Source organism: Antechinus flavipes, chromosome 5 (genome assembly GCF_016432865.1).
Source record: "Antechinus flavipes isolate AdamAnt ecotype Samford, QLD, Australia chromosome 5, AdamAnt_v2, whole genome shotgun sequence".
Classification (NCBI taxonomy): domain Eukaryota; kingdom Metazoa; phylum Chordata; class Mammalia; order Dasyuromorphia; family Dasyuridae; genus Antechinus; species Antechinus flavipes.
The window spans coordinates 66,932,317-66,954,910 of NC_067402.1; the positions used below are offsets into that span (position 1 = coordinate 66,932,317).

Below are 22,594 nucleotides of genomic sequence, written 5' to 3' on the forward strand. Positions count from 1 at the left end.
ACAAGCAAATATTTAACACCTGTTGTGTCCATGGTATTCAATAGATCCTAGAAATATAAAGATAAAAGTAAACAGCATGTGCCTTTGGGAAGTTTACAAACTCCAGGGAAAAAACAACACATGAACACATAAGTAAATACAAAAGAATTTCAGGGAGGGGGAGCACTTATCTCCAAGAGAATCATTGAGCTGGGCCTTGAAAAGAACTAAAGGATCCATAAAACAGAGAATGGGAAAACATTACAAGCAGAGAGAATGACAGTCTTACATCTCTCTTTCCTTCTCTAACATTTCTGATGTGGCTATGTCAGTAGTTTTTACTGGCAGCTAGGATTGCCATGTTTGAAAATAAGCAGAGAAAAGATTAACATGGCTACTTCTTGACAGTATCAAGAGTCCACCATTAGGTTCTTCCTCAAAAATGACTGTTGGATACAGTCACAAAAGCCCTATTCTAAAGAATTTGTTGTCATCAGTTAGGACTAGCAAACCATCCTGGGGAGTACAAAAGAGATTTTGTAGATCAGAATTCTTTATAATACCCTTTGTTTAGTAGAATTTGATCCATATTCTTTGTCCCATGGTTTTGTTGACTTGATTTCTGTATTAGGAACCAAGTTTTGATAATTAGGACATTTGTAAAGATAAATACAGTTCAGAAAGGCAGCATTGCCTCTACTTTAATTTCCTAACCTAAATTAGCCAAGAAATTTCTCTTTGGATCTCTTCTAGCTTGTGAAAATCTAGGCAACTTCATCCTTGCCCTGGATTTAATGTCATTTTCTTTGAGGTTCTCATCAGGCTGAACGAGAAGAAAATAACTATATGTGCTATGATTGATTCAAATTTGCTTCTTAAAGAAGAGCATACTCCAGTAAACCCCATATCCGTGTCTGCGCAGAATGGTAAAAAGAACTGAGATTTGTATCTTTATTGTTAGTGTGAGCAAGTCATTCCTACGCAGACTTGAGTTTCTTGATGTACACACTGTTGCTGTAGATGACCTCTCTTATTTTAAGGCTGCTCCTAAATCTAAATTCTTTTTCTGGTAACACATAGCAGAATGGTGTGGTAGAAGTATGATGAACCTGAGAGCCAACAAAATGGGCAGTATTGGGCAGTAGAAAGGATTCTGAATTTAGGATCATAAGATCTAGGTTCAGAATCTAGCTCTGCTAATTTCTGCCTATGAAACCTTTAGCAAGCCATTTACCTTTCTGGGTCTTAGGTTCCTCATCTGTAAAATGAGAAGTTTGGGCTCCTATAGCCCCTAAGATTCTTTTTAGTTCTTCAACTTTATCAATGCCTGGCCATGTGTGAACTTAGACAAGCCTTAAATTCATCATCTGTAAAATGAAAGAGTTTGGTAAAATGATCTTTGAGATTCACTTCAGTTCATAAAACCAAAGTTACATAATATGATTGGTTGTGCTTTTTGTTTTAAATTGGTCTTTATGTATTTTGGGCACTATTAGATTATAAACTGTATTTTCATTTGTTCTTTTCAATGTTCCTTAAATATTAACTTCTGGTTAGAATTTTCAATGAAAATTATTTATCTACTCTTGGATTGCCTTGCTTCAGTGGAGCAAGATCCAGACAAGAAAAGTGGATTCTCTACTTTATGAAACATCTCTGATTTTCTCTCATTTGTTGCCCATCTGCGTCTCAACTGTTTTCCATGGTGCTACATCAGTTAAGGGAGAAATTGGTACTAGATATGGAATGGGTAGATAAGTAAGTATTATATGAATGTCTCATTTTTTTCACAAGTCTAGATAATTTTGTAATCTGTGCTTTCACTCTGCTACATTAGCAATCATGCAGTTTCTGCATATGAATATAGAGGTTCTGTGCTTCACATATGGGACCAACTTTGTCAATGGTAAGGATTGTCCATGGATAGATACTTTAACATGTGAAGTGCAATTGGTCCACTGATACTGACTGTTGTCATTTTTATTCTGTTTCATGGAACTGAGTATATGATGAGAATGGAAAATGACAAAGTACATAGCAGTTATGCTTTGAAGTAAGCTACTACTGTACTAAAGGCAAGATGAATTATTTTAGGGATCTGTAATATAAAACTGAAAACCATACTAAAGCAGTAGGATTATCGTGGAAAGTAGAACAAGAGATGAAATACTTTGCTTCTTCATCTTTCTCAGGAGTTACAGGTAGACAAAGTGAGTCACTGTGAGAAATGTACTGATAGTTAAGACCAAACTAATAATGATGATAATAATATACCCCATGTTTTTGGCATTGAAAATCCATCAAAATATTCATTACAGCTTTTGTGCAATATGTTTATGGCAACCATCAATAGTTAATAAGGATATAACAGTTCAACTAGTTGGTAAATTGAGGGTAGTAGTCTTCTCTAAAGAATGCTGTAGAATCTCTTTGACATTTAGCCCCACATTAAAAAGTATTTATGTTTGATTATATTTTTACAATACTTGTAATAGAATGTGTTTAATTTGTAAATGCCAGTGAATATGCCATCTTTGTTTTACATAACTGTAGGTTGCAGGGTACTGAGGGAAACAGTTTTGTCAATGATTTATTCAAACTCTATCCTCACAAAATATGTACTGAGGCTATTTTTATTACCCATTTGTTTATTTTCAGTTTCTATCTTCTGTTTCTTGAGCCTAAAAGGAAGAAAAACTAGTGAGAAGATCCTTTGCTTTCAGTTTCCATTAGTACAAATTCTTCTCTCTTGAACATTTGGTGGGTCTGGGAGCATCTTAATAAAGTCTGGGTAATTTAGTTTTCAGTTTAAATTCTCAACTGGCAATTGGCCGAAAGGACACGTGTCTGAAGATTTGAGCATCCAAATGCCATTTTTGTGATTGGCTACTATCTGCTTGACATAGGCGGGCCCTATCAAGAAAGTCTAAAGGAATGACTAGTCATCGAAGAGAAATCAAAGGGTAAGAAATTTTCATTTTAACTATATTTATGTAAAATAACTATTTTCAAATAGGAATATTACTGATGTATCTTAATACTTGCTTATTTCAATGATTAAAACATGAGTAATAAAACATCAATGCTTTTATGGAATGAGAATGTATTATGTTGGTAATTGCAATATAACATATTTAACATTTTAACGTATCAACTATACTTGAGTGATGGATTCAATTGGTATGTGAGATAAACATATCATCAATTTTAAATCTTTATTTTTGCCATTTAGTTAAAGATCAGTTTTTATTAGGACTAGGTTGTGCTATAGTAATCTTGACAGATTGGTCTAGTTCTGTTTTAAGCACAACAATAAGTATTCCTTATTACTGAATAAAAATTACTTTGGCTTGCTATCATGAAGCTTCCTTTTTTAAAATTTCTGTTATAAATAGTCATTCCATTAGTGGGGGGAGTTGTTTTTGGATATAATAAAATTATACCATGAATATTAGTAAGCCTTTTAAAATCAAAGATTTAAAATTCATTACCTTAATACCATTATGGGAAAACATAAGCAAAACTGAACTAAAGATGAACATTCCCCCCCAAAAAAAACTCAGTAGCAATACTATAACTGAAAACATCATAAAAACCCAAACAATTCAGTTATGCTATGAAAAAATTTGGCTATATTTTTCACCAGATTCATACCATTTTAGCCCTTGTTTATCCATATACCTATAAATTCTCTTTCTAAAAAAGTTTCCTTTTCTCATCTTTTTTTCCCCTTAACTTCTGTAGAGGTTGGTACAGTATCTTTTCCTAGGAGGTAACAGTCCTCAGTTATAGCAGGGGAAGCTGGTTCACTTTCCCTAGACTTGGTAGGTTTTCTGACGAATTCTGTCTCATAGTGTTTAGGAAACTAGCAGGTGGTGTCTACTAACTATTCCTGTTCTCCAATTTATGTAATAACTTGTGCTCTTCTCAAAGAATGTTACCATATCAAAATTGGTTAAGCCTGCTCAGGTTCTAATACTTGTCAGATCTTAATGAGAGTGTGAGTGTTTGGAACACTCACATAGCATGGCATTTCAGGTAATCAGGGGTAGCAGGAAATAACTAAATGGATAGTACCCCTCAAATTTTGTGAGTTCAGTTAGTTCTGTTCTTTCAAATATTTTAAAACAGTTTGGGTTCAGAATTTGTAAGCATTTGCTATAAGATTAAGAAATCTTAAATTTCTTAATGATGAATATGGAGGCCTTATCATAGCATTATTCTAGTTTTACCTTATAGGTAAGAGTATATTTTCAAAGACTTTTTTAGTTTATAAGGCACTAAGATCTCTTGCTCTGGAAAATATTAGAGTACTTTTATCAGAGTAGCAGCTTAAGAATTCAGCTGTTACAGTTGCCATTTGGATAGAGTTTTTTGCTTTTTGTTTTTGGTCAATGTGTTTGGGCTTAATTTACCTCAGTTTTCCTAAGTTTTTTAAAATTATAACTGATAATTTAGTTTACTCAGCTAACTTTTGCTTTTGTGGTAGACAGAATTTTTCTGAACATCAAGAAAATTAGAAACTTACTATGTTGTAAGAAGTTAAGGCCCTGGGCTTCAGTTCAAGTTAGAAAGAATCAAAATAATTATTTTAAACTTATATGACATACATTTCTGGGAAATTCTAGACTCAACAGCTTAATAGCCAGTTATTAACATTTTGGTAGGACAAACTAAAAGACTTTATGAGGTGTTAAAAAATCCCTCAGATTCTTAGAATAGATTTGTTGGCGCTTTAAACCTCTGAAAATAGAGGTTGTACTGCTTCAGTTGGGCTAATAAGTTCTTCCCAGTGGCTGGTCTCAGAGGTATACTGAATCCAAAGATGATTTTATCCAGTTCAGGACTTTTGATAGATTTGACACTTATTATATCTTCTCCTAGTATATAATATGCAAGTCATGTTAAAAGTCAAAGCAATGTAAATACTTTTTTATGCATTTTTTAAATGCTTTAATCAAAATTAAAATCAGTTGTAAAGTATTCCACATCAGTATATGAAATTTAATTTGTGTTGATGTCTGGATTTATTATTTTCCAGATAAACCTGGAAAAGAGCTATTAGACTGGCAAGTAAGAAATAGATTTGGGCTTTTCAACTTAAAGACCTGGGCAGTTTCCTTGAACCCTGCTGAAAGAGAGAAGCTAGTGTGCTGGGATTATTCTAATCCTCACACATAAAGATTCACACATGCAAAATAGTCAGATGGAGCAAGAATATAAATATGACACATTAGTTTGTGATGTATACCAAAAATATTTCTTGCTCATAAGTAACTCTTCAGGCAGGAATTCTAACTAATTTAATTTTCACTGCAGAAAAAAATGCAGTTCCAAGCTTGGGCCTATCTTAAGTAAAGATATCAAAATGTGAGCATCCTGAAAATGTCAGCTTAGTATATAATAATAAGTTCTGGGGGTCTTGCTTTCAGAAGAAATAAGAATTTAAAAGAGTAATGATACAGAAATGGATGAATAGAAATTGAGATTGGGACTATGAAAAAGAAAAAACTAATACCTAATAAATTGTTTTTGTAGTCTTACATGATAGAACTATGGGAAGAACAGATATATATGATTATAAATAACTAAGTTGGATAATCACTATGGAGGAAAAAACTTTTACAATAATGCTCAAGTATAATATATCTGAAGATGTTCATCTCCTGTTAGAAAGCCTTTCTTTATGATAGTATTTTTATTGAATTAAATTTAAAAGTAGAAAAGCAAACCTGAAAATTGCCCAAAGCCAATCTAAACAAAACATAGAAAAGCCTTGTATTTTTAGGTTACCTAATGAAAGAATAAATTTAATTTTCTTATGCAGTGATGAAGCCCATTTTGATATGTAGATTGCATAACTTTCAGTAGAATTGATACATACCTGTTTGGGGATTATTTGAGACTGATTTAAAAAAAAATTAGTGAAGCTACTAATTTAAACAATTCTGTGTTACTGGTGTAAAGCAAAAAGGTTGCATGTGACTGTGTGTGAGTGAATAAGAACAGAATAGCAGAGGAGTACTTATAGGGTTGGTTGCTTGGTTGGTTTTTAAATCTAGGGTTTATATTTTAAAAAAAACCTTTAAAAGAAAATGTCCTGAAACTAACCCCCAAAACAATCTTCACCCAGAATAATGTAACCTGCTTAATGAAAATTTCAGTTATTCACTCATTAAAATATCTCGTATGAAAATGCATTAACCTAGCTATCTTTATTTTTTTTAAGCTCTTCTACCAGGAGCTTAGATCTTTCTTTAGTTTGTGGTTAAAATGGCATCTGGACCAGACAGTCTGAAAAACAGTTGTTATGAAAGAATGGTATTTCTTATCTCTATTTTGATTAACCCTCAATTAATGAAAACTATAGAATTTGTTGAAAATATAAGACCCCCAAATTTCAGCCAGATTTTTAATGTATATCTTTAGCTGCCTAATAGCAGGTAATGTTCCAAGGCATGGGAAAAAATCCTTAAATCTAATATATTTATCAGTATTGTGCCATGTTTACAAATGAAGTGATGGGAAGGTATTGATTATAAAGCATCATTGTCTTCCTGAATTTCACCAAGGCCATGTTTGAATTGAAATAGAAAGATGCCCCATTATTATTGATAGAAAATTTAATATACAGAATGTTGAATTTTGTAGGTTGTTTAAGAAACTTGTATTTGCATATGAACCAATTCATACTGATTGAATAAAGACCATTCTCTTTCAGAGTATGTCTTATTTTTATGCATTAGCTAATTTATACTCCTTTTCCATAAAGTCAACCACATAAAGACATGTTGTCAAACATGCTTTTATAACTATTCTCCCATGTACCATATCTTATCCTGTACAATTCAGAAATGAAAAGATCAAGATCTTTTTTTTTTTACACTTATGTAATATTTTCCTCTTTGGGGCTCTTTAGGAACCTAAGAACTCACGTACAAAGCTATAATGCAAATTATTTGTATACATAGTATAATATACAGATTTATGCAACTTGACAGAATACATACTTTATTACATACAGAATATGTAGTAAAAGAAATTTACCTCTAGGTACTTAAAAATCAATAAAATCCATTAACATTCTTTGGCCTTAAATCTGTAGCATTTCTAGTGATTTAATATTTAAAGATCCCAATATCTTAAGTCATTCTTTGAATTTATAAGTTTTAAGGTTATTTCTAAATTTGCCCTTAGACAAAGCTCAATCCAGACCACAAAGATAAAATGACCTACCTTCTGAGAAAAGAAGCCAGAGAGATCTCCCTTGGTTTGTACCCAAGACAGGTCAACACACACATGGACAAACTATTCAATTTCAACTTAGGAGGAGCACATTATAGTTACAATAATGTTCTTCTGTCTGTTCCTAACACATTACAGAGAATGGTCCCTTTCTAAAAATCTGTCCTATATTTTGTAGCTTTCTAGCCAGTAAAGTAGGCAATAGAAGGGATTCCAGAAGAAAAAACGAGATTTTGAAATATTCTTGTCAAAGTTCTCAATAAGGTAGAGGCTTAGTCAGGTTGGTAGCCTAAACTGATTAAGCAAACTACAATCACTTCTCAAAACCTGAACTGATTAGCACTTTTAACATTCCAGGAAGATATAATTTAAAATAATATCAGTGGACAGAGAGATTTTCAGTATTGCATAGAAGAAAGGACAGGGAGAAGGGTTTGGAAGCAATATATTGCTTCTCCTCTAAACTGGAAAGAGTTTCCTTATCCCTAAGGAGATAAGGAGACATAGACATAGGGACTGGCTTAAGAAATAGCCTTACCAAAGTCTCTTTGTGATCCTAGTAACCAGTTAAAACAAGCAGACACTTTCAAGGGAAGTTTCCAGGGTAAAACTTGAAAGGAAAGGAAATATGTCATCTGAAGGGTTTGTGATACATTTGTCTCCCTGATGAAGGCACTTATGAATTGTAGTGAAAGATGTTCTCCTTGCTAAAGGAGAAAATTAAGGGTTTGAAGAATGCTTCTCTGTGTTCCAGTTTGTCAGGATGAAGAGTTACTGAACAGATGGAGTGAAATAATCTATGAAGAGGAAACCAGGGAGAAACTCTGAACCATGTGGTCCTATACAACAGGTATGAGTCCTTTCCCATAGAGGATAAATCTGGGTTTCTAAAGGCGCAGCACCGTACATTTCATTGGACAATGAAGTATATTCACAGGCATTTAATAGTGTCTTTGCAGTTGCAAAAAAAAAAAAAAAAACTAATAGTGGTCCAGAGGAAGAGATATGTTCTTGTGGTTGGTGACCTCATGTTGAGAGGTATGGCTACAACTGATTGTAGACAGGATTCCCTGGAAAGCAGGGGTTGCCTCTTTCTGGAATAGGAATCCAGGCCATGACAGAATCTTTTCAGATTGCCCACTTCTGCTTACCCAGATGAAAACAAATTATTCCAGCAGTAGAAAATTTAGCAATAATGAAAGCCTTATCCAAATACAACAAGCATTTCCTTGGTATCTATTATGTGCTGAGTTCCAAGGATACAAATGAAATGAAAAATAGCCTCTGCCCTGAAAGAATCTAGATCCCCTGGGTGGAAAAAGAAGGAACTAGAAAGAGAGGAACCATTTCATTTCTGCCTTAAAACTTTCATTTCTAGAAGAAAAAGGAGAGGATGGAGGGATAAACAACTGAATTTTGAAAGGGTGCTTAAGGGCAGGGTTTGTTTTCCTTGATATAACTTAACATGTCAGTCCTGGTTAGGGACAATTTTGTCTCTCTCAAACATTAAGAAAGGCATGTTTGGAAAATGACTCGCTGATCTAATCAAGAGGCCTTTAAAACTGAAATTTGAAAGCAAGTGAGAAAAGTGTTTAGATACAGCCTGTAAAAATCTAAAGTACAAGAGGACAAGCAAACATGAAAAAATTATTAACAAACATTTATTAAATTCCTTCTGGTGTGTTAGATGCTAGGAATCCAAATGAAAAAGTCCCTGATCTCAAAAAAGCTTCTAGTTTATAGTGGGAAACAATAGACTATTAGTATAAATCATGGTAGGTGGGGGTGTCACATAGGAGAATGTCATAGAGAACCTCATGTGACATTTGAACCATGCTTTTACAGGAAATGCACAAAGGTCCAGAAATCTGGGAGCTAGAGTGTCATGTTAGAGAGAAACAAGGAGTCTGGTTTGGCTGCCAGAGCACTATGTAAAGGGGAATAATAAGACTGGAAAGGTGAATGAGTCAGAATCGTGAAGGTAGCCTAGCAACACTGTATGGTCAAAAAGAGGCATCTCTGCTTGGAGATCAGTGCAACAGAGAGTGGGAGCATGGTGGAGAGACCTGAAAGCAATACAGTGGGGGCCAAATGTATGCACAGACGGCATGTCTAATGGGGTCAGAAACAGATCTTGAAGCAAAAGGGCTGAAATGCCTTCTGATCCATAAAGAACTTGTGATTTTCACTTTCACTTCCTGTGACATGAGGATGAAAAAACACTTGATCTTGATGATGGCATTTCTTTTCTCTGAACCTTCTGAAATTTCTCTTCTATTAGCAGAGAGATTACATGTATCAGTAAATATGGATACAGAAAGATAGGAAATTTTAAAACACACTGTTCGAACAGTATACCTACAAATTATCATGATTTGGAGGACAGGATGGGGATTGAAGAAATCAAGGAAGTTACACATACATTCTGTGAACTCAGATTTTTTAAGGACAAGTGCAAAAGCTAGATAGATAAAATTATTTCAAAAGAATGACAAGAACCTATAAAATACAGTGTTAGAAAAATTCCATCCCAAAAAGATTAGAGAAAATATGAAGAATGATAAGAATAATAAACACTTTTAGTTATTTTAAACAATATGGGCTAATATTTTGAGGATGGCATATTGCTAAAAGTTGACAGAAAACAAAAAAACTTCTGAATTTCTCTTGCTTAAATCTTCTCTGTATAATCTTCACACTAGAACACTTAGAACATATTTTAAAAGAAATAAGTGAAGAAATGCTTAAATGTCTAGGTTCTCTTTTAAGTTAAGTCTTATAAAAATTTGCAGATCCAGTTATAGAGCCCTCTTAGTAATTTTTAAAGAAATATAGCCTGTTGGAGAGAGATGTCAGAAATAGGAAATCTGCAAATACTGTTCTCTTTAGAAAATGCTTTGCAAAGGGAAGCCTTCTGCATTTGGAATTAAAAGACTAAGCTTAGTATGCTGATTCTTCATTTTGCTTCCTGCGGGATCCTGGATAAGTTACTCAGTAGTCTTGAATGAAGACAATTCTCCATTTGTGATATTTAAAACCACTGCCATAGGAGAAATGGATAAAGTAAGTAGCAGTATATAACCTGGAAAGAAGAGGTTGGAGAATTGGGGCAAAGATAACCTGTCACTAATCTTATTCAGAAAAAGGAGAAATCCATCTCCAAGAGATGTAGAGGGAATTGATTACATGAAGCAGAATATAAGACTAGATGTACTTCTAGTCCTTTTCACTTTTCAATCAACAAATATGGTGATCACTATTTTGTTCTTTTTTGTAGTTTACTTTTATTCAGTTTCTTCCCCTTATAAACAGTTTTCAACATTTTAACGTGGTCTCATAAAACAAAATTATCTTCATCATAGAAGATAAAAAACTCTGTATTTAACAGTTTTCATGGTTTAATTTAAACACTGAAATATATATAAGAATAAGTAGGATTTATTTAATTTTCTTGGGAAGACATGTAAAGTGATTTTTAGACAAAAAATGTAGCTACGTGTAATTTTTAAGAAAAAATAAGAGTAGCACTAAGGGTACCTTTTCTTAAAATTTTTTGTTAAGTCTTAGTATATAAAAGTTTCACAATTTTGATCTATAAATATTTTCTTAAAAGGTAAAGTAATAAACAAAGGTAAAAAAAGCTTATTTTAATTTGATTCTCTGAAATTTTTTTCACTGAAAATCTTATGTGTTTTTATATTTTCAATATAGAATGTCTTCTTCCTCTATTGATGTAGATTGTTTGCATTCTCTATGAGGAGGAATGTAGAGGGAGGAAGAGAAAGATTTTGGAACTCATCAAGTTTTTTAAGTGAATGTTAAAAATTGTTTTTACATTATAATTGGGGGAAAATAAAATACTAAGCTGAAAAAACAAGAATTTTTTTTAAATCCCAGAAAAATCAACCAATAAGTTATTCTCAAACCAAAAAAGAAAAAAGAAAGAAAGAAAGTAAGGAAGAAGGAAAGAAGGAGGAAAGGAGGGGGGAGAGAAGAGAAGGGAAGAGAAAGAGGAAGGAAGGAATCAAGGAATCCTATAGTTTTAAGACTCTAAAGAGATCAGGAAAAAATGATGTGTCTGGGTATCACCTTCTCAATCCACAAAACGAGCAAGTTGGACCAATGATGTCATAAAATCCTTTTCTGCTATAAAAATTCTATAGTTTTAGAGCTATATAAATGTGTTGTTGATAATTTTATTTCTTCCTCAGCTTTAGTTTGCCTAAGTTTAACTTTTTTTTCTTCAGAGTTTAAACTATAAAATATAAATGCCAGAGAGATTAGAATTTCAGAACAAATCCTTCATGGAATGATCTTTCAATTTACTTTAAAAAGGAAATTGGACCTTGATATGAAAGTACATACTCTATATTCCAAACTGAGATTACACAATTCATTATTTCATATGCCATTATAAATTATTATTTGTATACCTATTCTATTATCTCACAATGGGAAAAAAGTTAAAGAAATTTTCTGACTAGCAATACATAGTCTCCTTTAAAAAATTTGTAACCTTTAATCATTTTCATAAAACATACTGCTAATGACAAAAAAAGAACCGAAAAAGACAGAACTATTCTAGAAGGATTGCATTATTAAGCACAGAAATTCTTCAGTCAAGAAAATGCTATACCAGTAATCACTATTCATTCCAATTTTGCTAATGAATATAATTTGATCCAGTGTTGTGTTATGTATAAAAATGGTCAAGATGAGAGATCTAAAAATGAGGATACCAACTAGTAAGTTTATAGTAATCTTTTGGGAAGGCATTTGGAAACATTTCTTATCAAAATACATAAACTCCTTCTAAGTCTACCAGATTATCTGATTCATTAGACCATTAACAGCCATTCCTTTCTACCCTTCTATCTCATGCCCACCATATCTACCATAACAGAAAAAAAATAATAAACCTATTTAGATACCTATCTCTTGAATAGTGCTCCTACCAACTCAGACTTTTATGATTTTGTCAAGAATTCTGTCCTAATGTTACTATATTTTATAGATAACAAATATTTAGAATTTTTAAAGGAAAAGTATGATATGAATCAAAAACTATTGTTAACCCTTAAGCCCCTTGTATGGCTGATTCAAAGAGAACTCTCTACTAGATGCTGTTACATTCCTAAATTATAAAAAAGTTTTAAGGATACAAAAAGAATTCAGTAGAGTTAAATTTAAATGATATTATAGAAGATGTATAACTACTCAAAGAAATTCATTCTTAAGTTCAAAAGTTTTGAACAACATTATAACATCTTAAATTGAAAACAATTTGGGAGTAAGGTTAATCTTCAAAATTAATAAATGTTTTATGAAAAAGAAGTTGGAGACAGCTAGATGGTGCAATGGGAAGAGCATTAGTCCTAGAGTCAGGAGAATCTGAGTTCAAATCCAGCCTCAGGCACTTACTAGCTGTATGATCCTGGGCAAATCATTTAACCCAATTGCCTTCCTCCCCCCCCCAAAAAAAAAACTATTAATAGGAAAACTTTTATAGTCAGGTATGTAAAAACTAAAATGCATTGAAAGATGCTGAAATTACAATATGGAAAATTTTTATTCCCTTGTAAGAATTACTTGCTATGGAATAAAAGTTAACATAAAAATCAAAAAGTAAATATAAGTTTACTAAAAAGAGAGTAGTTAAATAACATACATTAAAAATCATGTGCAGTTGAAAGGGCAGGTTTGCTAAATAAAGACAAATTTATCATATTCACAATATTTATTGGCTTTCTCTGCCTCCCCCGTTTTAGAGTACACTAAAAATTGAGATACAGATGAGACAATACTGTCATATAGTACATAGGATGGATTAATCATCTATTTCCAAAATAGGATGTTAAGAAGCTCTTTTTCAAGAGAGAAGATTATATAGATCATTTCAGATAGATAAGGAAAGAAGATGTACAGATTATCAACTAAACATCAATAATGGATTCACAAATTTCTCTTTTCAAATGAACATATGTTTTGATTGAAGCTTGTCAGTCTCACCTTGAAAAAATTGTTTTAATAATAGCACTTTTTCTGAAGTTTAACTGAATATATGCAATCTTGCTCTCAGTAAGCATTTATTAAATTCCTTCTATGTGCCAAAATGGATTAAGCAGTCTGAATGAACTGTATACTTTTTTGAGAAGCTAAAGAGCAGCATAAAGGCACTAGAGAATAAGGATAAAGGTGTACCAGAAGTAGAAAAAGGAAAGGAAAAAAATTGAGCCACTTAGATAGCATAGAATTATTGGGGGGGGGTGCAGTACGATTTGGAAGGAGCTTCATAGGTCATGTAGGGATAGTAACCATATAAGATATGAATGTTGAGACAGGAAGCAGGCAATTTCTTGAATCATCAACTGCTTATTAAAATAAATTATAGTTTTCAATGGTCAGTGGATATCAACTTACAAATTCCAGTCCTCTTAATGCTTAGAAAATTGCTTGTTATATTAGTTACCTATTCAACTGCTACAAAGGTATGAATTGATATAGTTTTTATATTTTACACTAAATAGGCAGTAGTTCTGAAGGAAGTCTGGAGACTTCACCTGTTTCATATTCCTGCCTTCAAAGCAGTTCAGAAAATAACCACTTGCCTTATTAGTCTTTCCAACCTAACCTTCCAGGAAAATATGATATGTTTGCTCATGTGAAAAACACTACAACATGTAACTGATTCAGATGTTCTATGCACAGCCTCTCCTTTACAACTAAAATCTTGCCCTGTAGAACAGATGTCATAGCATGCTGAGTCCTGGACATGTTATAGAATTCTGTTGTTGTGAGTGATCAGGCAGACCCCAGAAAATGATACCTAGAATTCTGAAAGCATGAAAAGTGCTTCCTGCAATGCCTGATTTTATACCTGGATGTGAATAAGACCACTAAGGGGAACCTATCTTAAGGAAAATACATTTTAGCGGGGCAGACACTACTTTGTACAAAAGGAAGACTTAAAAAATCTTTTGGTGTTGAATTGAATGAATATAGAGTACAGGTGAATATGCAGTTAAGCCATACATAATTAGGGAGAATACACTTTGGTCACATAGAATTTATGATTTTTATCTCTTGGCTTAGTTGCAGGAATCTTTGTAAGAAGATATGAAAGGATATCTTCTAAGGAAGATATGGGTGATGAGTAGGATTAGATCAAGGGAATATTTTCCCAAGATTACCCTATTAGGCAGTAAGATTTCTTTTTGTTGACTTTCTGTGGATTTCTAGTAAATATTCTTGATCATTTTGCTATTATATTATGAATATAAGCAAAATGATATAACATATTGGTAACTGAATTGACATAATTGAAAATAATTTCACATACTCTCTCTTGAATCATGTAACTTTATTATTGTTAAAGAAACCATTAAATTATGAGTTATAAAGTCTAGTCTGACTGTTTACTAATTTTATGACCATAGAAAAATCACTTAAGTCAGTTTCCTTCTATGTAAAATAAAAATACTTCACCCACTTACATAGAACTCATAGAAGGTTATGAATAACAAATGAAATAATAGATGTAAAAGCACTAGCTCTGTCTATGCAGAATGTAAGGGGATGGTAATGTTAGCTATTATAGAAAAAAACATAAAACATAAATGCAGAAAAATGAGCTTAATAATAGCCATCTAAGTGATAGAAGTTATTGTAAATGTCGACAAGATTAAAAATGTTTTGCTTCAAATGTTAGGGGAAAAAAATCACAACATTGGTATACATGATCAATCAGTACTTTGCTGAAGCCTTGGACATGTCATGGACATATCTACAAATTAGTGACAAAAGAAATATATATATATGGAAGTTTATTAGTGATTTGGGAGGGAGGAAGGGAGGAGCAAATGCCAAAAGAGGAACCACAACAAGAAGTATATTTTTAGACACCCTACCATCAGTTTGCTAGTTTTGTGTAACTAAAGGGAAAGAAATGAAGTGTTAGTACTATTAATATAACTATTTTTACAGAGCCAATATATGAGAACACTAAAACCTCTGGATCTAAGACTAATAGATGAATCTTATTTACACTCTCTAGTAAATTTTGGTAAAAGGCCAACTGTTTATGAAGAAGAGATTCCATGAAATCTGCTCTCAATCCCTTGTTCAGTTCTGCTGAAAGAATGTTGTTGATCCTACTCCCCAGAGCAGATCCTCATTCCCCATTCCATTTGTTCAGTAAATCTATATTCTCTTCTAGAGATTCCATTTGCCTATAATGTGGAATACAATCTAACACGTTTCATTTAGCAGACAACCTTCTGCTTTGTCCCTACCTTCCTTCAAAAAATTCTAAAGATCAAGAATTATTTGCACAGAATGAAACCATCAGGAAATTGATGAAATGTGCTTTGAACTTCTATCATCTAAGTTAATGTTTTAAATGTTTAAGACTTTCTATTGTGATCAGAAGTGTTAACCAAAGGAAATATTTGAACTTGGACATCTAATCAAAAATGGAACACTTAAAAAATTTAAGAATATTTGGTGAAATATAATTTTCATATAATCAAGGTGTAATATATTTTAAAATTAGCTTTGACAATTTGATTATAAATGGAAATATAATTTACACATTAGCTAATTGCTTTCTCATTTCTATTGGCTGTTTACTAAAGAATAGCCTACTAAATCAAGAGAATGCCCCTTCTTTAGTTTGCTAACAAGAAGTAACTTTATTAAATTTTATTTATTTTATTTTGATGGTTAAGAAGCACAACAATGTTCTTTTTCCTGATTAATGTGATCCTACACCAAAACATTATAACCCCTTCACATATGTAGGTTGGCCTGGCTAAAAATCTATTACCTAGTGGCTAAACTCCTCCACTTACCTAGATGACATCTTTGGCAGCCAAGTTTTTCCAACTAAGAAAGACCCAGCAGAACTTGTGTTTTGGACATAGGTGTTCTGAATCTCTGGAACTCAAATTGACTGTCAACTAAGAGGAGGTGTCATCTTTCAAATGTGATTGAATCAAAGAAGAAATGCTAAAAGTTGTCCAGTTTAATGAATTTGTTTTGTAACACTTATGTTTTATCAACCAACCATTTCCTCTTTTGACATGAAAAAGAATTTATTCAATTAATTTGGCATTTATGAAGAGCTTCAAATGTGCCAGGTACTATGCTAGGTAATACATAGGAAACCAACAAAGATTTATAGTGTCTAGTGTATTTAAGACAAATCAACAGGTTTGTTCTTCCTTTCCCCTTCCCCTCCCTGTATTTGGGAGGACCTGTTATGGTATGGTGGATAGAATACGGGGCCAAGTCAACGAGGCCCGAAATTAAATCTTACATCAGTGAGATCATATTTGTAAGGAACTTTGCAAACTTTAAAGCACTATAGAAATATTAGCTATTACTATTATTTTATTGATAATTTGGTTTAAGTTACTATTTGAATAATTTACTGGTATAAGACAACCCTACATAGAGGTTTTTTGTGTATTGCTAAAGTAGATTTACTTTTCAATAATTGAACTAGCTTGCCATGTTATCAAAATGAAGTTTAAAAATTAGTTTGAAATTCAATACAGTGTTAATATGTCTTTCTATTTTTTGCCTAATTGAAAAGTATTATGTATGGTAATGTGCTATAGGCACAATTTGCGATTTCTTGGGCCTTTATTCCAAAGCTTTATTTTCTTCTATTTTGAAAAGTCATAGTTTCCTTCTGCTCTTTTTATCTCAGATGTTTTCAGGTTCATGTTTGGAGCTGTGTGGATATTAGGTCATATAAGGTGGCTGTTGGCATTTTTATAAAATACTTGCTTGTTTCATCAAATATCTCTGAATGGGATTCCAATAATGTAGAATACCCAACCCCTAACAGTGACTACTTGCCCGAAAGTAAGAAGACATGGAAACTTTAGATCCCCTTGGCAGTGACTTGGTCTGCAGGTGACTGCTCCTTAGTCTTCTGCTTCCAGCACAGCTTGCTGTTTGAGTTTTTTGCCCTTTGTCAGGCAAGGGCTTGGATCATTCCTTTGAAAGAGAGGAGTAGAAAAGAGTTCCGTGGGGCTTCTCCCATGTTTTCCCTGTCTCTACCGCTTTTGAATGAATTTGCCTTGGTCATGTGAAGGTTGAGTTTAATTCCAGGTGTGACCGTTCATCAGGTCAGACATCAATTGTTCCTTCCCATTTCTCAGCCCCTCATCTGTTCTTTTAGTGACATACTAGACTTGCACTCATTTGAAGGATGTAGGCTTAATGTGGGTAGGAAAAAAAGTAGCTCTCTAGGAAATATTACTTGTTATTAGAGCCAACCTCTTCAAAGACTAAATTTTACAGGCCAGAATCATCATCTTGGATCAGATAAGTCACAGCCCCAATATAATCTCTTATTCTTCTCTCCTTCCTCAGGAAAATTCTAAACTACCACCACAAGAAGATTAAAAAGATGTCCCTCCTGCACCAAGAAAGATCTGAAGATCTTTTTCAGTGTTGTTGGAGGTGTGGGGTGTAAGAGCTTGATCTGTTGGTGCCCATCCACCTTGTTCTCTAAAGGTAAGCCACGTACATTATATGCACAATCCAGACCCATGCTCTGGCATGTGACTGATGGTGGAATGTGCCATGACTAGCTTCTAACTGTTAGATTAAACCCCCTCACCAGAGGGTAGTAAACACCTGTCACTGTGAACATCAGGTCACAACCAGCATCTTTCTGTGGTCCCTTTTCATTGTGCAGAAGTAACATTCCTTACTGATTTTTTGACACAATCTTTATTCTAGAAATTTGTTGGGAGGGTTCCTTTAAAATAATATATTTTTAAAAAAGACTTTCTTGCAAAAACTTCACTTTCTCTTGCAACTGGTTCAAAATTTAAATTGATAGTTGGTAATGGTGTTGCTCTTATGAAAGTTCCTTCATAGATTCATGACATTTGAGTTTTGATTTATCAAAATGTTCTTTGAAAGGTCAGCCATTAAAGCCATTTAATTAACTTTAATTAACTTAAATTCACTAAATCATCATGGGCATTTCTGAAAATATTTTCTTCTTAAATTTTGCTCTAGAAAGGATCATAATATAGAAAGATAGACAGATTTTTCAAATGGCTCAGAAAGATTCAGAATCAGCTCTTTAGATTATTTGTAGCCTCTGAACCTTCAAGAGTGTCTCAAGGCTCATCTTCCTAAGTTATGGTGAAGTGATTTCTGAGGTGGGATCTGAACTTATATATAGTTACTCAAATGGAGTCTCCTTTTCTTGCTACTAAACAGTAAGTGAAGGGGGTAATAACAAGGGCTGTTTTCTCAAGTAGATAACAAGTCTACTGAAGACGCCGATTCAGCAGGGAGAGAATGGTGAAGACTGTTCAGGTGCAGTGGCAATGTTGGTGATGATACCAACAGAAAACCTCTTGCTGTACGTTCTGCTGGCCACTCTCAAAATGATCAGTCCTCAATGAAGTAGTAACTCACAGCCTCTTCTCTCCGTCTCAGAACACAGTTGCAGGTTGAACTTGAGGATTTTTTAAAAGACTAGAAATGTGTCAGTAGGAATCACTTTAAGAACTGCTTTGGCTGCCAGGAAGCAGTACACCACTCTTAGTCAGATTTTCTGCTATTTTACCCGTATATCCCTCAGGACATGGCAACCCTAAAGATGAGGGCATCATCTTTGTTCAGTTTTGAGTCTCACTTCCTTTATTGGATCAGAGTTCTGAAAAAGAAGGCAATTCCAGAAGTCTGAACTCTACATGGCTTTTGTTATTTTCTGCAAATTCTTTTCTTGATGACACTGTACCATTGATGGAAATGACTGAGTTTTCCTTCCAGACGACTCTCTTTGCATTCTCTGTCCTATATCAGGCTTTGAAGAGAAGGAGTCTCTTTTGGATTAACTGATTAATAGTATTTCTCTACTCCAGGGATCTTCACTTTCATTCTTTATACTTCTTTCATCATGGCACATGCTTCTCTATACATCACCACTTTCCTCTGATCCAGTAGTTGATCTAAAATTGCTGTAGCCAAAAAATTTATCACCTTGAGGCCAACCTGTTCAGGGAAAAGCTTCTCTCTACTAATATTGTTTGGCAGTAGTGTTAACAAAAACATACTCTTTATGCAAAAAAAAAATTCCCAATGCAATGAAATTCTTGATGTCAGGAGAATAAAATCTAGCCTGCTTATTAGACTACAGCACCTTTTGAAGGAGAAAAATTGAAATAGATATTAAGTGAACATGGAAGCTTACAGTTTGGTGGTAGATATTTGAGCAGCTTAGGTATAATTTTAAAGAATGAATGTTAACTTTTCTAGTTAACTGAAAAAAATGCTTTGGAATAAAACCAAGACCTACTAGAGTTTATAATTTTTGTTATTAAATTAACCAAAGTGAACTAGTATATTTGAACTTGTCAGCTTTATATCTCATCTGTTCATCTGATTTTTCATGAGATGTTTTCAATTAATTCTTCAGTTTCATTGATCACTAGTTTTATCTGAGTTTTTAGAACATTTCTTCCTTTTTCCAAAATATCTGCCAATTGATATTCTGATTTTAAAAGGAAGTCTTACAATTTTCTACTTGTATAAACAGAAATTCTATGTGTATTTAAAATAATAAGTAAAATCTTGCCACCCCCCACATCCTCAGGAATGTTTTGCTTTACTGTTAACATTGCTCTTGGTAATTTGTATAGAATAATTTGGTATTTTAATTTATATCTCTTAACAGAGATCCTAACCTTTATCAATTTTGATTTTTGGTGATGACTGAATATTTTTACTGAAAAATAAACTCAATGGAAATATTTATTTTTATGTATACTAATGTTTGTTTTCGTCTCTGTAAATTTTTTAGAGGAAACTTAGCAAAGATTAAAAATCCTTCATTTGCCTCACCAACCCAATAAGTTGTTCCATATTTTTTTAATCTTCATAATCAGATGTTTAAATCAAGTAAAATCTCTTAAAGCTAGCCTTACTAGAAAGTCTGTTTTCTTGGTATAATAGAAATCATTTTACTATCTTGATTAAATTAGGTACACATAATGCTCTGGGAACCATTTTTTACATATACAAAATTAACATTGAGACTGAATAAGAGAGGCAAGTAACTCCATCGTTACAGTATCCCTTCAGTAGAAACATAGATCCCCATAAGTAACAATGCAATTAGAGTCATGGTGTTCTTGAAAGTGAGTGAATGAAGCATGTACTGTTTACATACTGTTAAGCATAAGTTATTTTCAGTCCATCCCTCTCTTTAGGACCTTTAGAGATATGGGGGAGCATTAAGCTCAGTCCCAGCATCGCCAAGCAGTGATGTGGGAATCATCAGACAGGCTGCCAAGAAGTGTATGTGACAGAAGAACAAAGCCTCCTCTTTTGTGCAACTTTAAGAATGTTTAGTAAAGCTGCTAGTACACTGTGCTGTTGCAAAGGCAGGAGTTCCCTTGTTCCTTGCTTTCCCTGGTTCTGTGAGATTTTAAAAGGAACAGAAGGGGATGAGCTAGTCTTTGTTTCTTCTCCCACTTCCCACCTTTCTCCTTAAGTCCCTGTGTATCCCATCTGAAGAGAGCTTTCATCTCCAAGTCTTACTTTTTGTTTTAAACCTGGGTAATTTATTCCCTTGATCTGGAGAGTTTGTGAAATGCTTGTAAGAGTTGACTCATTCAAGATTAAAGGTCATAAAATATACATTGATTCTTCTATTACTTGATATATGAAAAATATTCAGTATGAATATTTGATTTGATGGTCTTATAAGTGATTACTATACAGATACCAAGCAGCATTTGAATTGTCAGGTATTTGGTTCTTTTTTAAAAAAACTAAAAAGGCGATGATATAATTCTCTGATGGTAAAGTTCTATTATGCCATAATAAGAGCAACTTTTCATTCTTTATATCTTTGTAGGTAAGTATAATCACATCCATTGTGAATACTCACAAATCTTATCTCAATGTCTTCTATCATGGCTTAGTCAAGAAGTACTTCTTAAAACAAGATCATTATGCACTTATGCAAGGAATAGCCCTCATTTCCATGAGTAACTCTTTTTGAGCTACTGTCACCCACTCTTGTTTTTATCTTTTTCTTAACAAAGTTTTACTACATTTGGGGAGTGTGGATTAGATAGACTTACCTTCTAGAAAAGAGGTAACAAATTATAATACTTGTTTTCTGAAGGCCATATTAAATATGTGTGTGTTTCACACACACACACATACATGTAGGGGAATATTTGCCTTTTCTAATAAAAATTAGCCGTAGTTATTCATCACTGGCAGACATGCCAGCTGTAGGATATGCATTTTTAATAGTTTATTTTTTAAGGATTATGATGTGTTCCAAAGCCATTCACACACCAGAAATTTTGTGTGTGAAATAGAGATTAGAATTACTGCATTTCCTTCAGAAAACCAAAAAATGCAAGTAAACTACCCTCTCTATTACTAAATGGGAACAGAAAACAGAACATTCCAGGGCCTGATTTTTTCCATGACAAATCATGAGACTAAAGGTAATGCTACAAGAGATTACTTCTAAAATTTTTTAAACTTTTTAAGATTATTTTAAATGCATTTAAAACTTAGATACAAAATAGAAAAAGAAAAAAAAAACATTGCCATGTACACAGCAGAACACGAGAGAGAATTTAAAAATATGAAATGTATTCCTTTTCAAGAAAGCCTATATAATAAATACTATATATTTCATTCAGAGTTATCCACCTTTTTCCTGCTTCCTTGTAGGTTTTCTCTTGTTCTCTGATACACACTTTTTGCTTTATTCTTTTTTTCCCTTTCCCCTCCCCCTCCTCTCCCAAGAAGAAGGTTACAATTTAGTATGAATATATTTAGTAAGTATATGAAATTTTTCTTTAGGTATCCTTGCAAACTGTGAATATCTACTATCTGTTTTTCGTGTCTAAAACAACTCCCTAGGGTTTGTTAATTTTGGAGAAAATCTGGGATAAAATATTTGTAAAAAATGAGTAATGAGGTTACATAGATAAAAAAAAATCTATCTTTTCTTGGTTAATGGCTTTAACAAGGATGAATAATGAACAAGCTGGTGTATCCTATTTTATACTCTTCTTTAATCTTAGGTCTCCTTAGATTTTTAGATAGAAACATTTCTGTCCTGAAAAAAAGAACCCATATTTGTAGAATGAAATTTAAAGCATGTCAAAATTCAACTATATTTGTGAAATGCAAATAAATGTTTATTTACTTGTGGCTTAATCCTTCACTTATATTGCCTTTGAGGTTAAAAGTTTAAATAAACAGTTAATGAAGTTGCCTGATTGTTTTTCTCTCCTATGGATGTTTGCCAAGTTTCTTTAACTATTACACCCTGTACCTTCTCTTAGCAAAGACAAGGAATAAA

General features: G+C 33.1%; 1 protein-coding gene and 1 long non-coding RNA gene across 4 annotated transcripts in view; both read left to right on the plus strand.

Moving 5' to 3' along the window:
• Positions 1-22,594, plus strand: part of ZEB1 (zinc finger E-box binding homeobox 1) — a 192,737-nt gene that overhangs the window by 51,632 nt on the left and 118,511 nt on the right. Inside the window, exon 1 of one of the 3 annotated variants that reach the window (XM_051961229.1) lies at positions 17,646-17,751. The exons of the other annotated variants lie outside the window; for them this stretch is intronic. The gene's annotated coding sequence lies outside the window, so the exon portion shown is untranslated. Of the gene's footprint in view, positions 1-17,645; positions 17,752-22,594 lie in introns of those variants that run through there. 3 annotated transcript variants of the gene reach the window in all.
• Positions 1,507-8,075, plus strand: LOC127537898 (uncharacterized). Its single transcript, XR_007947639.1, has 2 exons — positions 1,507-2,942; positions 7,979-8,075. It is a non-coding gene; the product is annotated as an uncharacterized LOC127537898 (long non-coding RNA).